General features: G+C 41.8%; 1 protein-coding gene across 3 annotated transcripts in view; it reads left to right on the top strand.

Moving 5' to 3' along the window:
- The window catches only part of CHST11 (carbohydrate sulfotransferase 11), a 181,508-nt gene that overhangs the window by 79,419 nt on the left and 79,182 nt on the right, over positions 1–22,907 (top strand). The gene's annotated exons all lie outside the window — the stretch shown is intronic.

Below are 22,907 nucleotides of genomic sequence, written 5' to 3' on the forward strand. Positions count from 1 at the left end.
TTTTTAGCATCTAATGATGTGGACTCCTCTCAATTTTTTTCTTAGGTACCTAAAAGCCTTAAAAAGAGTACTTTATAGATCTCCTAGCTAGAAGCTGGGGCATCGTGATTTAATATGTCGATCAACACATGGAGTGGCAGGGTGGGGTGAGAGAATGCGGTGGTATACATGAAATGACGAGTGTGGTAGGACTGTAAATTGCCATAATAACACATGAATATCATTTATATATGGCTTTCAGGTAGCCAGTTGCTCTTTCTGTCCTTGCTTGTACGAAGTCTAGACAAACACAGTAGGTCATACTCTTCCTTACACTGTGTGCTATTTGTTACAAACTGTTTGTAAAAAAAAGAAACTGTTTGTAAAGAGAATGTCTCAAAAAACTGGAGTGGGAGGCCCTGTGGGGGAGAGGTGGAGTGAATTCTGTGGAGGTGGGGCAGTGGGCCGTTGCCCTCTCTCTCCCTGCTGTTGTTGCCCAGGGGCAGAACTTGCCTAACTGCGCAGGGGCAAGCCAGAGAAAATGAGAACTTCTGGAACAGCCTATTGCATAGGCATAGGAAAGACTATATAGGCAACACCTCACCTGTGTTTTTGTCAATCCATCACCTATGGACCAAGCTTGCTACTCTGCAACAACGCAGGATCCAAGGGTGGTGATTCCCCTTTTCCTATCCTGTCCTTTGCTCTTTTCTCTTTCCTTTTTCTGCTCTCTCTTCTTCTTCATATATTCAGGTATATAAGTGTACGGATTGTGACAGTTGCCAAAGCATATTGAATTGTGACACCAAAGTGCCTTTATTCACTCCCCGGAGGTTATCAGTTGATCGATGACAAATTGTCTCCATTCACTCACTAAAACTGTCAGTTAATAAAGTTACCAGCTAAATTGTTGCTCTGAGTCATTGCCATGACTCGACCCACCCTGTGGCTCTGCCGAGCAGAGGCTGGTTCTTCCACCTGCACGAAAGCTCTCGGGGAATTCAAAAGATTCACCCCCATCATAACCCACCACGTGGGACAAGACACTATTTAACACCTGATGGTCTTGATGGGAAATTAGTATAGTCTCAGCTAGAGTTCTTGTGACAAGAAGTGCAGGAAAGCTAACTGAAATTTGTGCTCCTGTTCACCGTTCTAGATCAGTTTTTTCCCTGCATGTGGGCTGAATTGGCACATTCAGGAGCAGCATTTCCTGTTGGCAGCTGAGAGGAAGTGCTGCCATTGAGAGAAAATGCCAGCTGACTATTAAACATATTTATTAAAGTTTAACAACTGCCTATTATATATTTATCCATCAATGAATACATTGAGTTTTACTAAATTGGCTATTAAGGAAAGTGACTATCCCAGTAAATCTAACTTGTTAGATTTAACAAGGCAGTAAATGTTTTAAATACTATTTGATTATGAAGAGACTCACTATATAGTGTGCAAAATGCAGTCTAAGTGATTTAAAGTATTTATATGAAGAATTGACAACAACCCAAAGATATGTGATATCTGTTACATAGTGCAATAAGGCTCCATTTGCTCAACAGTGTTGTTTTCATGAACGTAGGCTGACTTTCTAATTCAATTTGAATTCTGTGCATGGTTGGGAACATCAGTTTATCATACTAATATACTGGCCTTTATTGACCATTGTGGGAGTTAGCACTGGGTAAATAGACAGTGCCTGTGAAAGCCCTGAAGAGGAACAATCCAGTACTACAAAGGAAAAATATTGGCATTTGCAGGTTAAATTTAAAGACTCTTTGCAGATGCTCAAGATGGGACGGTAATAGAAAAGAGACTGGCTGAGTAATTAGTCTCTCTGGGGTCTGCCGTGTGTCGGTAAAAAACCTCCTTGCCCTTTAAAGACCATCCCGTAAGAAAGAAACATCCCCATCCATTGAAGGGCCATAATCCCAGAGCCCCTGCAGGCTTGGTCAACTGAAAAGATTTCCTGAGCTTCCTGAAGCAGGGGACGCAGCTGGCAGCTCCGTCACTGACTCTCCTTCCTTTCTGCATGCCCTGACCAAGCAAACCATTAGCATCCCTTTCCGGGCTCGCCTACGAGCCAGCCAGAAAGTCGATGTTTGAGGAAGTGCTGCAGTTCTTGCAGCTGATGTTGAACTAAGCAGATGGTGTTTTTTACACCGAAGTGTTTCCATCAGCTCGCTGACATCCGTTCTTACCAAGTTTTAGTTCTTATCTCTTTCTTTGTTCTTAGTTGGTGTTTGTTTGTTCTTTGGATGGAAGCTTGCATGCTGCACTCAGTGCTAGAGGGATTGGCAATCTCAGGCAAGCATGTGCATGCATTTTGGGAAAAAAAGAAAAGGTAGTGAGTAGAGGCTGCCATAGAAGACAACATACTGGAGATGACCCCTACAATGTTTCTTCAAATACTTGGGTCATCTTTTTCTGTTTTTACCCAAATAAATGTCTGTCTCTGAGGTGGCAGATTAGAGACTGGTCTGTATCTTGGCAGTAACATTCTTGTCCTCAAGAATTCACCAGTAGTTGTGAGGTTGTGGGGATGGAGATCAGACCTCTAATATTTCTCTTCACTTTCTTGCTGAGTCAGTTGTGATCAGTCATTTGTAAAGTCAAGTCAGAAGTCAATATATAATAAATATGGAAGAAGACATTTTTGGCCAAAATATCTCTTATTGATCTAGGTAATAGAAAACATTGGTTAGATCTTTAACTCTTGACCATGAGAACTTGTTGGACTCTTGGTGTGGGCGAACCCATGTTTTTCTCCTAGATGCCAGTGTCTGTGTGTGCCATCACAGGAACTCTTTAGCACTCAGTTTAGCTGCCTCAGAGGAACTGTGGAGCTGAAGGAGCAGATATTTGTAGTTCACTTTGTAGTTCAAAGGAATCTGTATAATTCAGAGTTAGGCCACTGAAAGATGCCCTGCAGCTATGGCTTTGGATTGCTACAAGCTAGATGCAGTTGTGATTTTTTAGGAGTAGGAAACTTTAAATATTTAATGTGTCCATGTGCATGTTTTTTACATGATCTACTATAAAAGAACCCACCTATGGCTCACCATCCTCTGCTATAGAGTGCACTGTACATTTCATGTGCTTCAGGTTTCTTAGCATAGGCAGCAGTGTGCAACCATGACTGCTACTGCTGCGGTTCCTGGGGATGTCTCCAGGACCCCTGAGAGAGGAGAGCAAGGGAGAGGGCTGTATGTATCCCTGCTTTGAGATGGTATTAAGGGCCCATACATACTTGCATGAAGTGTGCTCCTGGCTGTTTCTTATCAGGGGAGATGAGAGTTCGGCCACGGATTGAAATAGGTGCCAGATAGGGTCAATACTCTCTCAGATTTAAAATGCTGTGGCTTAACACGAATAAGGTTTTTCTTCTGCATGGTCAGCATCAGGTTGCACTGTCCTCATAAAACCAGATGGAGACAGGTTGATTTACACCAGCTAAGAATTTGACTGTGGGTATTTACTGTGCTGACATATAACAGCCTCTCTGATCCTGCACTGTTTTGTTTCCTTCTATGGAGTTGTTTGCGGATGCCATCATTTGTGTCTTGAATCTTTTTTTTGCTTGATAAATGGTTGTGGAAAGGAAAGAGAAAGCAAAGGAACACAGAAATGAAGAAAAGAAAAAGGACACACACACATACCCGCATGCCTCCACAAAAAAATCCAACCCAAACCAAAACAACCAGAAAGGAAGATTTAGCTTGAGTAAATTTGAATGAAGCAATGATCTGGAGGTAACTGAAAGGGTAGTCTGATGACTTGTAGGAGCTGAGTGTTAGAATTGCAGTCAGATTTTCAGTGGACTGAGCATAATTGTTCATATATTTGGTGGAGAAGAGGAGGATAAATGAGTGGAGATACTACTAAATTAGGGCTAGAGAAAGTGTCCACGACAAAGCCCGTATGTTATTTATGTCTGAGTTGAGTGTCTGACCTTGTGATTATTGTAAAAGTAGGACTAATACTTTTGCTCTTTTGCCTATTGCAATAGAGCAGAATGTGGGAAGTGCATTTGTCTGAACAAAAGATTTCTTCTCTGTGGCTTTCGCTGCAAGATTTTTCATGACCACTAATATACCGTGAGGGAAAGAAAAGTCAATATAACTGAAGTGGATTTACACTGAGTAAGTGCATTTCCGGGCTGTGGTCTCCACATACATGGCAGGCAGTGTGGAGCGTCTTTGAGACCCTATTATCTTTTTTTTTTTCCTTTCATTTTCAGGTAGAGGTTTAGTAATAAGGTGCAGAGCTACCTGCGGCAAATTTTGAGGGCTGAAATGGACCATCTCTTTAATGGGTTTATTAAAAAGCCAGTTTGGATCTGTATTAAGCAGAACTATTTTCCTTCACACATAGTTGGAAGGAGAAGAAGATTCAACACATGGCAGGTAGCAAAGGAGAAAATACAGATGTAACTGAACACAGATGAAGAGCCCTGCAGGAATGTGACATAAGCTTGCACTGTATCTTGGGTGGTTTTTGTTTTTTTTTTTTTTTTTTTTTTTGTACATGAAACCCCAGGAATTTAAGAATATGGGCAAACAAATATTTGCCAGACATATTCTTGGAAGGCAACATATATAACTGTGTCTTGTAATTTGCATGACTGTGTACAGCCCCACTGCTCCAAAAATAACAGATAATTGTGGATCAGCCATGAGCTGGAGTCACCAGAAGTTCATAATTGGGCAACATCATACTTGAGGCTTGCACACTTTAGTGGCTAGCATTGATCTGTTTGGTGCAATGAATGTGTTAATAAATTACAAGAAATTGCAAACCAAAATAGACCAAATGTTAAAGGAATGGGAAGTAATTGCGTCTTTAAAATTAGAATTTGTCTTCTAGGTGTGAATATTAACATTTAATTCTCATTAAATACAGGCTACACCATTGTTTGATCTAACTATCTAGACTGCTGAGAGGAACACACCAGAGATCCAGTCCTGTATCCACTAGGATCCAGATCCAAGCACGAGTTTGTTTCAGTTCCTAGTTTGACATTGCCTGACTTTAATTCGTGAGTCCGCATGACAGTTTCACTAAAGGTCATGCTGTTTGCCATTTTTTACTTGCCTTTTCAAACACATCTCCTTTTGTAAAGGAAATGTATTTCTAGGTGGCTGCTTTTGGTGTAGCTGGAGCCAGGATGTCTAGTGATTTGCTAAACATGGTGAGTCAGAGCTGTGGACCTTCCACTGCCTTTGTGTTATGAAATTGTACTGGACTGGTTTGGAGCAGTTGTTCCAAAGTGCCCCATTTCTTTTATTACTTTTGCTTTTTTTTCTCCCCTCCTTCCCACCAAGTGAAAGGAAGAAAGTGAGCTGTTGCCTCGCGCACAGTGTTTATACATCCTCAGTCACCTCAGGCCAAAAAATACCCCTTTGTGGGGAACTGCCGTGTGATTATCTGTGGCTTAGACTGCCTGGATAGCATCAGCAAACATCAGCTTAGTTCAGCTCACATCACTCAACTTTCGTCTGGGTTGGTACTTTCCTATCTTCAGGTGATTTCCACTCACCAGGATGACTCTGTGGTCAACTGCACTGATTCCTGGACAGAGGTTTGTGGTGAGCTTTGTGGTGTGAGCCCTGTGTAGGTATTGTCCACAGCACTTTGAATCAAAGGTTCAAATGCTTAAAACCTGGTATGTCTGCCCTTGGTAACTCTGAGGCATTGAACAATGTGCAATTTGTTTCTGTGTGCTACAGCTTCTTTTTCTTAGAAACACAAGAACCAAAGGGCAGGTCACTGAGTAGGATGAAAGGTGCAGTTTGCCTGGTGTTTTTTCTCTGGCTGCAGATGACTAGGACAGACCACAAGAAGGTTAAAGAGCTCACAATACTCTACCAGCACACAACAACCTGTTGGTCATGAGCTTCCTGAGCCAGACATGTGTCTTCATCAGCTATGTTATGCAAGAAAAGCTTGAGATGCCAGACAATTACTATATCAATCAAAAGGGCAGAAAAAACACTGGTCTCCAAAGTTACTTGCCAATTTCAGTACATCAGCGCTAGATGCTAATTGTTCTCCTGTTTTCTCATAGATGTGTTCTGGGTGCTGAATTTCCTCCCAGGGACAGCAATACATATATCCCAATGTGAACTTAAGAGTATGAGAAATAGTGCAGTTTATCTAAAGAACAGTACGTTAGAATTTATTGATGCTTTGCGGCTGAGGTGAATAGTCATAAATATGTATTTGTCCTTCTTGGGGGCAAGAAGTGGCCCACAAGTTTTGCCAATACTGAAAACATATGTTGTATGCTTGATGCTCATCTTTGTAGGCAAATCTGTGCAGATAACAAGTGTGGTAAGTGCAGCTCTTAATCACAGTATTTGATTGATCATAGATTAAAAACTCCTTAATGGGAAAGATGCAGAATGGAGGCATAGGGAAGAAAAGTCAGTGTACAATGCCAAACTTGGGGTACACAGTCTTGTTGGTAAACAACAACTTTATATGTAATTAGCTTTCCTTGCTGCAGCAAAATGCCTGCTGAAGACAGAAGAGCTAATTGATTTACTCTGTGGATGACTTCTTATGCAATGACATTACTTACTGTCGTGCTTGGAAGTTGTAAAATGGCAGCTGGCCTGGGATGAAATATTACATTAACCTTAGCAGAAAAACGGCACTAGTGAGAATGCTTTGTTATTAATTACTGATTACAAATGATAAGAGGCTGTTTTAGATGCTGGGGAAATGACTTGGGGAGGGTAGGGTTTCAGCTACAGTGTGCTTCATAGATCATTTGTTGTGACATGATGGATGCCTTTGTAAGTCAAGAGGAATTAATCAGACAAGTATGTACAGTAACTACTAGCACTCAGAACATGCTCCTTCAAGTTACTGCAGTGCATTGGGATGAATTTTTGGGCACCTGTGTTTAATGAAAGACTTGTTACCTGCATGAAGTGAAAAAAGGCAGCCATCACTCAAAATAGCTCAGATTTCCCACACAGAAAAAAAAAAAAAAGAAGCAGAGACATCTCTTTTTAATTTCTCAAGTCCTTGACTCATATTTTATTATTTTGAGAGCACGTGAGTTTTAGTATAAAGGCTTTCTAGAGCCATAAGAGTATGAGAAGAAAGATTTAATAATACAGAAAATGCGGCCAAACCAAAAGGGTTGTATATATTGGAGGGAAAAGAGGGGTAACACAGCTTTCAAAACTGGGTATCTGTACGCAGTGTGTGGGCTCCCTGTTGGACAAGCACTTGGGCAGCTGGGTGGAGGGAAGACCTAGGCTCCAGCACTCTAACCCAGTGCTGTTCAGCAGCTTTTTGTGTTCAATTGTCTCCAAATCTGGCCTCTGGTGACCTGAACCATGTTGGTTCAGTCAAATGCTTGTTCTGAACTGAGTAATGTTCAAACAGGGCACCTGCCTCTTTCTCTGCATTAAGTTCTTTTTTTATTCCTCCTCACATGAAAGTTATATACCAGAAAACCTGGATAATCATACCTCAAAATGCAGGGGGATGTGGTGGTTCGGAGGATTAGGAAGCAAAGGGCAGTGGGAGAGTATCAGTGTTTGCAAATAGGTGTAATGGGCACAGGTGTCTGCCACCAGCTCCTGCAGCAGCAGCGTGCATCCTTTCTGTCTGCACTTTAACAAGTGCTCCAGCATCACTGGCTAAGTAGCTGTATCCCAATATTCTCAACCTAGACCTTGTAAACTGCAGGCTCTCTTGCTTATTTTTGGTGCAGGTAGTTTTTGGGCAGCTTTCTTCATCGTGTGAAGGGTAGCAACTGTGTTTGTTTAAACATCTGCCCTTTTTTTTTTTTTCCTGTGTTTTTTGTTATTAAAGAGGTTTCTTAACTCTGTGCAGCAAAATTGTAGCCCACTTGCAACAGGGCCAGATGATCTCTTTAAATCCAGAGAGCCCAGCTGCAGCCTCTCTTTCCCCAAGGGGCTGTAATGTATCCCAATAGACAGAAAAATGAGACAATACAAACGTAAAACCTATCTACTGTTACTTGTAATTCTCATTTACTATGTAACTTTATTATTAAGGAGGGGCAGAAGAAGTTGTTAAATTTGCAATTATTTTCAAGAGATTAGATTCTCCAAGTCCCATCTTTACAGACTTACCTGTATCCGATGTAGCATCTCACGTCCTACACTGACCTGTAATGTTCATTAATAATGTATGTAATATTGGTATGTATTATTCATTCAATTTTTAGCTCTGTACAATATAAATTAACCTCAGTAATGTAACCAGCTGCACCTTACTGAAGCTTTCTTTGGTAAAAATACAATAATTTGCTTGTCCGTTTACACAGAGAGTTTCAGGAATGCTTCTCTGTATATACCACAGACAAAGCAAGATTAAAATACTGCCCCTTGAAAAAAGTGGCTGCAGAATCAAGCTTGCCTTTTGGGACTAGTGTGCTAAGGAAATTTGTGGTATTACAGGGAGCAGCCTGTAGAGTTTTTGTACAAGTGTGTAAATCATTAAATCAAGCACCGAATATTTAAGGATGCTTTCCAAGTAAGTTTTCCCTTTGCTGCGGATTGTGGGGAGGTGTAAAGTGGGTCAAGCCAGATGTTTCAGCCTAATCTGCACCTCCTGCTCAGCACGCCGGAGAAGCACGCTTCCCCTCCTGCGGCGCGTGGTGATGGCCGGGGCTGAGCAAAAAGGTCACCTGGAAAATACGCAGTTTGGGGGTGGCTGAAACTAGCTGTGAATTTGCCCCGGGTTCTTCCAGTAGTAGCTGGGAACCACTTGGGTTGACTTGGGGTGAATCTCACAGGGGTGTGGGGGGGCTTGAGGCGATTGGACTGTGCGTCCCGCGCTTGGCAGCGGGGGAGCTCAAGTCATGTGCAGAGGTGACACAGTGCAGTGAGTGTCTTCGGTCTCTCCCAGTGATGCTGTGTTGCATTCTGAAACTCAATAGAAGAAATGAGCAGGATTTCAGGCTAACAGGCTCTTTATTAAGCCTCTTGTGATTATCTGATGCTATGATAGAGTAAGAGACGTGGTTATTTTAAGACCTTGTGTGGTCATCTGTTGGTCGAATAAAACAAGGAGAAAATTGTGCCTTCCTCTGTCAATCTTGTTTGTCTGGTATCGTCAGACCCTCATGATGGCAGTAATTAATACTTCACTGAATCCAAAGTATAAACTGGAGGGGCCCGGGCTGTTGCTGCCAGTGGTCAGGGCACTCTCCCAGAACCAGGAGCCAAATCCCTGCAAGCAGAGAGGACACATGCCCCACGCCTGGGAAACACCCTAACTGCTGGTTGTTGGAGTTGTTCTTATGTTTGCTTGTTTAATCATCAGACTGAAAAATCAGTTGTTACAGTAATCATCACCTGTGCCAGCCACACTTAAACTGCTTTTATTCTCCAGTTTTCGGAACTTGCTTCTTACTCATATGGAAGAGGTGTGGAAAGAAACGGAAAAAAAAAGTATTTTTACACGGTGATACCTATACAGCATTTGAACACAGCAAAACCAGTGTTTATATTGTGTATGTCTTTTTTTCCTCTATAAAAATAACATAGCAGCAGTTCATACTGGGGCCACTCAAGTAGATCTTTGCTGCTCAATCAACCTGTAGCCAATTTACATGCTGGTGTGGATGGGGTCTTATGTTTGAACCAGCCCTACGTGCATGGGGCAATGGCAGAATGTGGGGTGTAGAATGGAAACAGTTTTTTTTTTCCTTCACACTGAGACTATTGTGTAGTCACATTGGAGGGGGAGAGTGGCTTTGTATCCTAGGTTTTCCAGCATGCTGTCAGTGTAGATGTTTCTGTCCATTCATAACCTTGGGAGGAAACCGAAACCTGATCTCTTGCAAACTGATGGCAAAACTCTTAAGCTCTAAAGAGGCCAAACTTCTGGTTAAAAGAGCTGATCCAGGGGATGAGAAGGGAGCTATAATTCCAACCACTGTTTTATCTCCCTATTCCACACATTCTATTCCCCTAGAAAATGATGAAGAGTGTAAGTCTGATGCTGAACAGAGTTCCATTTTTTTTTTTTTTTTTTTTCCTTGGTAGTGACATAATAAGTATAGCCAAACCAAAGTTAGTTGGCAAACTTACAGTGCACTGAAGTTTATGTGTATTTCTGGTGCCTCAGAAATCCAGGAAGAAGTGTTCTTTTCTTTTCAATCTTAAATGACATCTGAGCAGTATTCTGAGTATGGTTCCAGCACAGGGCTAAAAGCAAAACCTTGCACCCAAGTTTTAGCGGAACAGTAAAAAAATTACAGTATTCCCACAGATTGCCTGTCTGCACAGCAAATTAGAAAACCTCTGTAGCTATCAAGTTGATGCCCTGATATAAATATTTTCTCCCTGTAAGCGTGAGCTGTGTCTTAGGTCATTTCAGACAAGCATCTGGGGATTAGTAAGAGGAAGTGAATATTAATTTAATTAGAGGACAGAAGATGAACGTACAAGCTGGCGTGGGGAATTGACATCAGGAGCCAAAGTAACAGACACCTCTACCTGGGAGAGGACGGTTTCATCTATTCAAGTCAGGCTTGGCTTTTGCCTTGCATACATTTTACTTATGAAATGGTAGTTGAAGGACTTATATTTACATAGTAATATAGTTAATGTCATATTTTGGGAACTAAGCCTTGATGTCAATAGATGGATGGAGAGCTGGAAAGCAGATGCACAGTGGTAGCTTTCAGTTCATTTTGATACATTAAATATTCATAATAAGCTCAATTGAAGGAGAAAAGAAATGTTTCATTGAACTGGTAAGGAGAAGCTGAAATCATTGGTACTTCTCCAAAGCGTAACGTCTTACTTAATGTAAATTGAATGAAGGTTCCTGTGGTGAAGGTGAGACACAGTATTAGGTACTTCCACAAATGCTGCTTTCTTTCTGTAAGAGATTGTTGTGCCAGTGACATCACTCTATAAAGTAATAGCCAAGAATGACTATTCTGAGCAGTTTGTGTAGGAACAGCAGAGGCTTTTCCCTTCTTTTTTTCCATAGCTTTGGACCTACTTTCTTACATTTAAATGCCACATATTTACAGCCTGGAAACAAATCCTTCCACACCGCACTTTCCAGGCACGGGCACGCTGTCACTAAGTGGTAATTCCTGTATCTGTAGGTGTCTCTCACCCCCGCTACACATGCTCTCATTTGTGCATGGTTTGCTGCTGATCTGAGTCTCCATCTGAAGAACATGGGTGCTCTGCTCAGCCCGCTGCACGGGTGTGAGCCTGCAGAGACGCTTTCGCCTCTGTTCCCGCGCAGTTTCTAGCCCAGGTAGGGCTTGGCCTCGGGCAAGGACTCAGGGGCTCTGGAGTAACTCTAAAAACTAACGCAGTGTGCATATACAAATGGATGGTTGTGTGTGTCTGGGAGGAGATTTTGCACCACAAAGCTTTGCACTGACAGTCTGATGGTGGAGCGCGATGCACACAGCTGTATCATGTCCAGCTCCCAAACAGCCTCGTAGGGCTTAGTTATGCCACGCACAAGGTGTCTAGTTGTAGGGATAGGAGTGATTCTGCTGCTTTCTCTGCAGCTGTTTTTATCTTCTTTATTTCATGTAAACTTGGGTTAATAAACTGTTACTGAATTTGCAGCTGTGTGCAGGGGGCTAAAGTCATCTCCTCGCCAAGATCTACTTCTCTGTTCTTCCCATTCCCCCTCCCCATTCCTCCAGCCTTGAAGTCTCCTTCTCAGCCTGATGTCTTCAGCTCTGCTCAGTCTCCCTCTCCCATTCTGACCTTTTATCTTACAAAAACGAGAATCTTTTTACATGAGTTACTGTGCAAGTTTCTGGTCCTGGCTTTATCAGAAAGTGGTGGAGCCAGCCAGCGAGAGAACAAGGGTGGACAGTTGATGGCAAAGCAGATAGAGGAGAGACTTGTCCCTCTGAAAATTACACTCTTGTTTATTTGTTTATTTTTAGTTCACTAGTGCGACAACAAACCAGACAAAAGAAAAGTTTTTTGTCTAAATGCTGGTAAAGAGAGCTCAGTGTCTTCTTTTGGGCTTATAAAAAGCAGCATTTCTTTCAATGGGAATATAGAAAAAATAATTCTTATGTGTCAAGAAAGTAATACCAGGCCACGTCTTGTGTTTATTAAAAACGGAGGAAGCTAGAAAACGGGCAGCACAAGATCTGTGGTTTCACTTCCAACAACCTCTAAAGAAGTCATGGGACACTGAGATGTCAATGCATTGAAGAGCTTTTTTTTCAAAAGGGAGGTAACAGATCGCACTGTGCATCCTGATTATGATCCCTGAATTACACAGCTGCTGATAGGTAGCACGCAGACCGGTAGAGTTTTCAAGCATCACCTTCATGCCTTGCACAGAGTATCATGTCCTGGCCCTCTTTGACAGACCCACTTCAATTTTCACATGGGCTGTTAAGTGAGTTACTGTATAAAATATTGACGCCGAAGGAAGAAAACTGCCTTTTTACCCAAGTGCAAATGATCTTGAAACAAAATACATGGGATAAAAGAATGATTTCTTAGGCAGGTTTAATGAATAATTGATTTCTGTTTCTCATGACATTATCAGCGTAATTAAATCAGTGGCCAAAGAAGTAAGACAGAAGGTATCATCTGCTGAGACATCGAATCTCTCTATCTGACCATTGGCAAAGTGCTGCCATCTGTTATTAAAGGCTGTTGTGCAGTCGTGCAGGTTGAAGATCTGTCTTATCACTAGCAAGTCAGTCTTGTGTAAGTACCAACATGATAAAAATCCATGTATTCAATCAGTTATCTGAATCCAAAAGTAACCTAAATAAGCTTCCTTCCTTCCCTGCCAAACCTGCTCCTGTCTTTGAAAGCTTTACATTGAAATGATTCTTGCTTTGTGTAGTTTGGCTTTGCACAGCGTATGTGGGTGTTGGTGCATGTTTCCAATGGATCTGTCTCAGAACTACTGGTGGTCACTAACTTGGGCCACTTGTCAAGCCCCAGAAAATGGTTGCTGTGGTGATGGCTTTTTTTTTTTTTTTTTCTGTTAAGAAGTATGTTGAAAAATCGGGAGAGGCCCGAGGAATAAGAATAGGGGATTGGAAAGCAGTCTGGATGCAAATGAGCTTGGCTAACGTGTGTATCTTTAGAAGACATACTTATATGGGACTGTCGTTTCTTCACATGAGTTCTGCATTGGAGAAATAGGGCGTGGAGGGTAATTGCGGAGGCCAAGCAAAGATAAAACTAAAGGGGAGACAGCCTGCCGCCACAGGCACTGTCAGTAAACCACTCATTTAGAAACCAGTTACAAATTTATTACAGTTAACAGTTACTGTTGCTTTATTCTGCAAAATTAATTCTGAGAAGCAACTTCTGGCTTTCCTCTAAGTAACATCTCCTGGACACCACAAGGGTCTCTTGGAATAATGTGCTCCCTTGTGTGCCCGCCCTGTCACACACATCAGCCTCAGATCTCTCATACAGTTAAGTGCTAGAGTACGTCTCGCAGCAAAGCTCCAAGTCCACGTGGAATAGGAAATCTAAATATCGTGCTGCTTGGTAGGTCAGTGTGTAGGCGATGAAATAGTCTGATGTCTTTTGAAAGTCAGCACAGATCTTTTTGCTGGCTCTTGCAGATGTTGGAGCAGCCCCTTGTGTCACGCATAAGAGGAGTCTCATCCAGCAGCTACTGAAGTCAGCAGAAAGACCCCCCCAAAGTTGCTTATTTTGCCCTGGCGTCAGTTCCTTAGTTGCACGGTCTTAATGAAATACTCCATTCACATTGTTAGCCGCTCTGATTGTGTTATAATTGCTACATTGAGCGATTGGTACCAGAGAACCAGTGTCTGTTCAGTGATACTCAGCCGTGCATGTTGTAGTCTGTGTCTCTGAGTGTGGGAACATGAATGCTTTTGTTGAATCACCCTAATGATAATGCAGCAATCATCACCACGTCGAAGTCGCAGCAGTAGTGGCCTGGCAAGGCGCGGCTCTTGCACCCCACTGTGCTGCAGCTATGTTCAGCCAACACCGTTGTCTGAGCTAGTGTGCACAGTGGGCACATCCTACTTTTTAATACCGGCTTTGCCATTAGTATTTTTTTGTCATCAAATCGTTATGTCTCTGATTCCACACTTGTAAAATGAGTTATGCCTGTTTATCTGCTTCTCAGGGGCATATTGGTGGTATAATTATTGTCTGCATAGAGTTTAGATTGTAGAAAATGACAAGTATAATTGCTAGTTACAAGTTAAAATGTGCATCTACCAAAACTACATAGCTGCCATGAGGTGTAGCTGTTAAATTTCTCACTTACTTGAAGGTAAGCCAAGTATTTAGTTCTAACTATAATGAATCTAAATCAAGATGTACCCGTTTCATTTTCTGACATATAATATTGTCACTGCAGCATCCACCAATATATACTGAGTCTGAAATGTTAGTCTAAATGACATCAGGGAGAGCCAATGTTTGTGTGGAGGCCTTTATAGACTGAAGGCAAACTGCTTTCTCATACACAAATCTGAACATGCATGTGTGCTTACCCCAGCTGTCACTGAAATCTATGAATTAGGGATGTGCTCAGTCCTGCCAACAGATTTTGTACCAGCCTTGAAAAGTGATGGTTTTGTATGCCCAGTGCTTTATTATGCATACAAAATATGTATTAGTAAATCTGAATTTTGATTCCACAAGATGTGTTTGTATGACTGGGTATGGCTGGCTTTCTGTACTCCAGCTGCCGAGCTTTGAGCTGAAACAAGTAATTCTCAGTGGGAAGAGTAATTGTTTCAGCTCAGAATTGAGTGGTTAATCATTAGGAATTCAACTGGCATGAAGTGCACAACATTAATCATGATGCGCTAATGTGTCATCGATGTCGGTGTAGTGTGTACTCCACTGATATTCACTAATTGATATTTGTGGTTTTCATTGGAAGGGGTTAATGTGTGCTCTGTTGTTAAGTAGGATATGGGAATGTCAGACCCCAAGAACCAAGGGGTTTAAAGAGCCTGCCCTGCTGCACACATAGTGATGGTTGAAACCCTTAGAAAGGTACCTTTTTTCCTGAAATCTCATACTAAAGGTAAAGCTAAAGATGTAGTTTGAACAAAGTAGTGTACGTGCCCCGAATGCCCCTTATGCCATGACAGGGGAGTCCCAGCTTGCAGCAGGAGTGCAGCTGGGTTGCGTGGGGCTGGAACATCTTGAGCAGGGGTCAGAGATGCTTCTGCCTGAGGTCGATCTGGTCCGCTGTGGAGGGGGGGGACATTGCCCCCTGCCTGACAACTTTCACCAGCACCCCCAGGCCCCAGAGGCTCGGACCAGCTGTGACCTGCATCCCAGCAGGCTGCGCTGGACCTGTGCATTGCAGTCCCAATGCTGGAGAGCCAGAGTCCTGCACCTGGGGCTGGCTTTGCACGTTCTTGCTATCACCTGTGTTACCCCAAAAAGGTTTTGATCTCTCTTCTGAAACTGCTGAAAATATGATACTATAATATAATGAATGATGATGAATATTAAACTGAATAGCATCTGGCTTATTCTAAATAACATTAGATAAAATGTTGCTGTTTTCCTGTTTTGTGGAAAATTCCCTACTTGCTAACCAGCATTTACTGCATGTCTCTGAAACAAAATTATTCATTGTATTCATTTGCTTTGCAGCAATGCGTACTCCCGTGTTGAGAATTAAAAACAGTCTCCTATGTTTAACGCCTGAGGGCACAAATGTAACCTGTTTAAATATCATTCTTCAATTATCCTTTGAATCATCTGCCTTCCAACTCTTACCAGACTCTGTAAAATACCCTTCTGACTACCTATCAAAAAAATAGTACATCTGTTCTTTCAGTTCATTTCCCTAAACTGTAATCAAGCACTGTCTGTATAATAAAAATGAAAAGAAGTGTCTAGCTGGAACAGCATTCTTCACTTTTATTATTGAAAAATGCATTAATGTTCCCTTATCAAATATATCCATTTAACAAATCATTCCATTTCCCTCCATCTTTAGGATGGAGGGAAAAAAAAAAAGGCACAGAGAGACATTCTTTCCTGATCAGAAAGGCCAAGCTTGATTTGTTTCTTATGCTATAATTTCATGAGACCTAAAAATGGATTATGGTAAATAGCTTGTTGACCTCTCTTTTGTTTAAACATAGCCAAAAGATTATAGGCCTTTACTGTATCTGGTCTAAGTTGCCATTTATATTAAAGCAGCATAGCACAGGCTGTTAGTGGAAATTATATTTAGGCATAGGGTAAAAGCTTGTGTGTCTTAGGTTGGAGTCTATTTCCAGCCTGTCTGTGGCAAATAGAAGTGAGTGATTCATTCAGGTTTCTGGTGGTTAAGTTTCAGGGACGGACACTAAAGCACTTTTGAAAGCGCTTCCTTTTCTATCTCTATTCAGAGGAAAAGAAGTGGAGGGAGCACTTCAACTGCTCAACTTGGAGATTTATTTTTTTTTCCATTTGCTGTAGAGGCTTTTTGAAGCTCCTTGATTCGGCAAAGGGATGCAGACCAGGTGTCTTAGTCTGCCAAATCCAGGCAGTGTCATACTGCATCCGTTCTTTGCTCACTTTCCACTGGTGTAAGGCTTACACCAGATTCAGGACAGTGGAGGGTTGGCCTGAAGTAGCCACGGCCAGGTACCCTCTTGCAGATCCTCTCAAGGCAGGGGCAATATCTAGACATGTATCAGAGCGAGGTTTGCTTTTGGGCAGATTCCAGCCATGTCTTTCCAGGTGGGATCTGTCCAGCTACAGAAAAAAGTGCTTTGTGGACCATCTGCCTAAGGTATGAAGAGAAAGAGTGACCACCCAACTTCCCCAGCAGCAAAATGTGGGCTCCCCAGCACTCCATCACGATGCTGCGTGAGCTGACGCTTGGGAACTGCTGGTGTGCTGCACCAGAGGGAGTTGAAGAGACCAAATGGACCAGAGGATCTCCCCCAGTGGTAGCCAAACACTGTTAAAAAGCTGTGTATAATGCCTGAGGTCTGTTTAGCTCAGGAAGAGGGTAGAAATGTATTGGTTTTAAGAACTGTAATTAGAGACAGTAGCTTGGTGGTGGTTTTCCCAGAAGACTGAGATACCATGGGGTTTCTGAGATTCCCAAGTGACCAGGATTTTGAAAATCTCACTCGGGGGCTCTAGAAGTCAGTGAAATCACACATTAACATCAGTCTTGGTGGGCACCCAGAAATGTCAAAAGCTAGGCCTGGGGTTTAGAGCAATCATCAGCTTCCAGGGTGGAAAAGGCCCATAAGCAGCAGGGCTGTTGTATGCTAGCGTGTGAGATGCTTCATCAGATCGGTTCAGAAGCGAAGCCCTTGACTCCTGCTCAGTCATAGCCTATATATTTTCAATAAAGTCAAGACAATTGTATGTGTGTATTCAGGGCAGTATTCATCTTGATGCAGTACTTGGCTCTAGTAATTATCAGCATTTGGCTGTTCTTACAAGTGCTGAGATCCTGAGGAAAGTACAAGGTCCATTAAGACTCACTGCTTCTCCAGGCATACGGGTAGCACACAGTGTGCAAGCTCTAGGATTTCCAAGCTGTATTTTGAATCTTGAAACATTACGTGTGTACTTATTTTAATGTGTCTGTAAAAAAAGTCACGCAAAAAGACAACAGTTTTGGGAAAAACAATATTGTGGGGAAACTGATAGGTTTTTTGGACCGCTAGCTTCTGGTGAAATTTAAAATCCATAATTATTCAGTAGCTAAGGAAACTAAAGCCATGGTGAAAATAAAATAATAAAATCCTGCTGCCCTGTTAGAACAGAGCTAACATCAGTAATTCTTTCTTTGTGCATTAAGTTTTAATGTGTAGACAGGCACTCTGTGCATAGCAGGGTGTCTGTGGAGTCATCAGTGAAAGCTAATAAATGCCTGTCATATGAAGAATACATTACAGAGAGAGCCAAGTTAAGTGAATCATTTAGTTACCATTAGTCATTTTTCATTAATATCTTTAACCGTAGTATTTATCCACTGTGGTTTAAGTAGGATAGAGGGGATAATGCCGGTGATGTGCTTTATCCTGAAAACAAAGGTTTCTTCCAAAGTGTGTGGTGTTGCTGGGGATCAGGATGAATGTTTCAGCTGTGATTTCACCGGTCTCCTTTTTTTATTTATTTAAGACTATAGAAACCCACATGGGAAATGAAATAATTTCATCACATGGTTTGGCATTAACCAGCACCCACCATTTACATGAATGCCAATTGAATAGTAATAGCTGTGCTGAAAAGGGAATATCCATAAGCGTGTTTAATACTGGGTATTAAAAATAACATCTCTGAACGAATTTCCACGATACCAAATGTGTTATTCCAATCCGGTGCGTCCTGTTTGGTGTATGCATCTGCTGCTGCGACCCTGTTCAGCCACAACCTCTGGAGCACAGTCAGCCTGGGACCAGTGGGGGTGGAGGTGGGAGAGCACCGGGGAGTTGGTTGTGACTCTGCAGGTCCCACTCTGGTCTCGAGCTGCTGCTCGGCAGCGCTCCCTCTTCTGACAGGCCGCCTGCTTGGGGGCTGGATGAAGCTGGGTTCCTGACAGTCTGTCAGCATGAAAGAGTTACAAGAATAAATATGTTTGATCTTACTTACACTCATAAATTTTTCCTCAGGATAATGTACCTCTGCCAGCTTATACTTTTTTCCTTTTAATCTGTTATTTTTCATAACTTTCTGTTCTAAACTCCCAGATTCTGAATTATATATCCCAAAATAATGTCATGGTTGGGCATACATGTGGAGATGTATCCTTCCCAAGTTGCTGAGCAGTTAACAGAGTAAGAGGTGCACACTTTGTTTATATGATACAAAGTCTTGTCAGCATGGATTTAGGATTACTCTCAGTTTTGCATCGTTCTCGATTTGCATCAATACTGTTCCACTTGTAAAGCTACTCTCCAGTAACCACCGAGGCTCCAAGGAGAGAGGGAAGAAATTAAAACAAAATTTTAGAAAATCTTACAAAATACACAGTCTTTTCCCAACTGTAACAAAACTGAAAATAAAGTTTGATGGTTCAGTATCTCTGAAAGCTAGAAAGGAACATTGTAATTCTCTTCGGAAAAACGAGGCATTGCCTTTTCATCAAAAGCCTTGGTCTCTGCTTTTGATGAGTTGTGAAATATCAGCTCCAAAACATGTAATTGTCTTGGAACTAAAATTTGCACATATTCCAACTCAGGCTAATATTATCCAGTGGGAAATGAATTCACACTGTAGGAGGAAATATATAATTTTTTTTTTTCTCTGTGAAGCAAATTACCCTTGCTACAATTATCTATGTAAAGTGTCCCAAATTATTTTATTATATATGTTCCAAAAGTAATTTACGTGTATGTATGGACATGAATTTTTAATCTTCTGAAGGATGCTGAACTGTCAGATGTGGCTTTAACCACAAGTCAGATATGTTACAGCTTCTGCTGCTGTTCTCTGGGGTCACTCACCTGGGCAAAAAAACCAGAATCCAGCCATCAGTTCCCTGCAACATTTTGTGTGACTGCCAAGTAATGCTGTGCCCTGAGGATCAGGATGTGTGTCTGTGGTGAGTGGGACTGCAACTACAATGTTCGTTTCTATGCACCACTGAATGACTCCTAAATTTTAACACTATATCTGGTGCAGAAATAACCTTTGTCTTTGCCATTTGATTTTCAAGGAGGGTTCATGGGGGTGACCCAGAGAGCCTCAGTCAGCTACTGAGGTGTCATGTGAGCACTGTGGCCCTGTGGTGCAGAGCAGTGATTAGGATATGGCTGTAAATCTTTTGGGGAAATAAATCCAAGCGATGCTATCAAGCTGTGGAAAATTTGCATACCAGATAAATCTCAGGAAAAGTGATTGTGGCACATAAATATTCTACCTTTCTGGGCTGTGTCTATATGCTGATTATCTAGCACCAATAGCTTCTTTAATGAGTAGAAATATTTCACTGTTTCACGTTCTCCAGGGCTTAATTTTTGTAACTGAACTGCTGATTCAGTTGTACCTTACAAAATAACTCAATCTGGCAATAATTCAAGGCTAAAAATGTGAGATGTAACTGCCTGCTATTTATCAAACAAGCAATTACATGGAACAGAGCATCATTCCATTGAACAATGTTTAAATTCTTCTAATTGTGTTTTATAAAGTAACGTCTCCTGGTTTTGCTTTTGTTACTCAGCAGCTCCCAGTGCTCTGGCTGTAGGCAGCCCGGGACGCATCAGAAACTTCTGGCAGCCCACTGCAATGGCTCTTACTGATACCGTTTTCTCCTGGCCTCTGCAGGTTTTGAAGGGTCAGGGTTGGTGAAGAAATGCTAATGCGTTTTTGTTGCTACTGAGTTTATTGATCCTGTAGCTAGATTGAATCATCTGGCTCGGTGGGTCTTGATCTTCTCTCTGTGTCCTTTCCCTCACTCAGCAGCCACTTGGCACCAAGTGTTTTACCGGAGTATTGCTAGCACAAGGTCCCTTGTATATCATATTCATACATCATCTATATGTCATCTGTATTTTTTCTAATCTTATAGAGAGAGCTGCAGGGATTTACTCTAGAGCTTAGATTTTGACCTTCAGGCTTGGATAGACCACTTTGTCCTTCAAGACTGCTTTAGCATCTGTACACCTTAAATTTGAAGGCCAGCACACATCTTCGTTCAGCCCCATCTTTTGGTAATGCTGATGTTATTCAGTGTATTCACTTAGCCAAGCCTGCCCTCCTCTTGGCTGTGATAAGTAAGGTAAGCGGGCTGTTCGGTTAATCAGTGTTTGGATGGGTTGTTCATGGTCTGGAGGTGGTGAGAGAATCCTGCGCTTCCCTCATGTGCTCATTTCTGAAGCCATGGTCCCAGGACAGAGGTGGAGGTGTGTTTTCTAGGGTTTCTGTAAATAGTGCTCCAGGCAGGCAGCACCGTGGGAAATTTGAAAGCGTAACTGTCATAAAATAGCTGCTGTATAAAAATGTTAAATACGTGGGTCTTGTGCTCTGAGCTGATGCCAGGAAGGGCTTCTCGAGCTTCTCCTTTTGAAGCTCCATTTGGGCTCTGAAAATTGGACAAATTTTTATCTCTTCTTCTTCCCTCTCTCACCATGTAACGAGAAACAAATGTTCAGCAGCCCAAATAACATCCACAGGGAGGCTGGAACAGGCACTGTAGTTTCCAGTTTGTCCTCTTTTTGCCCCCGTTGCCAGTATCTTGGAGGATGAACGTGGTGACTTTGTTGAACTCCTTGTCTTTGGTGTGGTGGTAATTATCTGAGTCTGAAATACTCTCAGCAGGATTGTTTGATGGTGGAAAAGGAGAAATAGGATGTAAGATGGGCTTTATTTTTTTTTTTTTTTCTTTGTTCAGGACTGATTCTGGAGGGTTGAAAGCAGTAAAATCCTGCAGAAATTTGGGCGGCGGGGCTTGGGCTTTATTTTTAATCACTTAGCATATATAAATAAGCAGGTTTGTGGTGTAGCATAGTGCTATTTTTGCATTAGTGCTTTTCAGAGCTAAGGTATATTTTGAAGAAGGGAACTTATCCTCGCTTTTAGCTTCTGTAAATGCCTCAAGGCAGTTTCATGATTTGGGTGGATATACAGGGATGACCATTAAAAACCTGAAGATTTACTACTAATTTAAGACTAAATCTGGAACAATACAGGATTTCCTTGAATTTGGAATACGTAATGTTTGTGCCAGTTGAGACACTGTGATCTGATAAATAATTATCTCTGTAGGTAGCCGTATAAATGAAAATCTAAGCTCATGTGGAAAACATATCCTTCAGAGATAATTCTCTATCTTTAGATAAAAGCCTTGAAAAACACTGGCAGAATACTGGCATTTCTCTTGCTCAGTTGTTTTTTCCTGGGATTGGAGACATCGTAGTGAACCCAAAATTGAAGTCCTAAAAATTGCATTATGCTGTCAACCCCTGTCACAAGAGTACAATAGTTGTTTTATTGTTGGCAGCTGCTACTGTAAGTAATGACTTCTAAGCTATACCCCTAAATTTGAGCAGCGTGCAGTAAATCATATAGCCTAAATCAGTTTAAAAAGGAACAGAGATGAGATTCCTGCCTGTTAACATGAGACTAGAAAAGGATTAATAAAAGCTAAAAAAAAAAAAAGAAGTCCATTATGGCCACTGCAGTCATAAATAAGCTTTATTGTTATGTCTCGCCACCAGATGTCAAGGCACCTCTGGTACTGCAATGTAGTAATTTTCAGTCTTGTTCCTTCAGGTTGTAGAGATAGAGTTGGGTTTGCCAGGTGTTGTTTCTGCTGTCTGCTTCCTGAGCTCTCTCTGTTGACCCCTTTTTTGATGAGTTGGCTGCTTGTGAGACACCTGGCAATTACTATTCTTTACAGAGCCTGGGCTCTTATTAACAGGTTAGGAGTCTTGGTGACATGCCGCAAGCTGATTAGGTGTGTGCACTAAATAAATACTGTGATACAAGGAAGGCTCAAATGAAAACCAACAGGGAAACCCCTGCTACCTTCTAGCAACACAGAGTACACTTTAATGTATTCTTCACTACAGGAAAGGACTGGACTCATCACCAGGGCGCTGTTCACCTGTGAAGCTCCTCCTGCTGTACTGAGTGAGGCTCTCGATCAGTGTTTTAAGGATTTTTATTGCACCCCTCACCGTAATTTCTGGGCTCTGCTGCCTTCCGTGTTCGTGTGCTGCTGGATGCTGAGACCTTCCTTCATCAGCATTCTTAGGCAAGTGCTGAGCTTCAAGAGTGAACTTGAATAAATTGCCAAATTGAGGTTTATATGGGGAATGTTGCATTACTAAATCTTTGTCCTTTTTACATAAGGCACTAGCTGCAGTTGCTGTCTGCCAATATGACTGTGGGTGAATACTGAAGAGGCAGTGATTAGGGAAACTGAACTATGTGGTTGTTCTTCCTTTGCTTTCTTCATTATTCATAAATTCACAGTTAGTCTCCCTGTAGTTAATAATTCTCTAT

This window comes from Tyto alba, unplaced genomic scaffold (genome assembly GCF_018691265.1).
Source record: "Tyto alba isolate M040663 unplaced genomic scaffold, T.alba_DEE_v4.0 Super-Scaffold_2, whole genome shotgun sequence".
In the NCBI taxonomy this organism is placed as follows: Eukaryota; Metazoa; Chordata; class Aves; order Strigiformes; family Tytonidae; genus Tyto; species Tyto alba.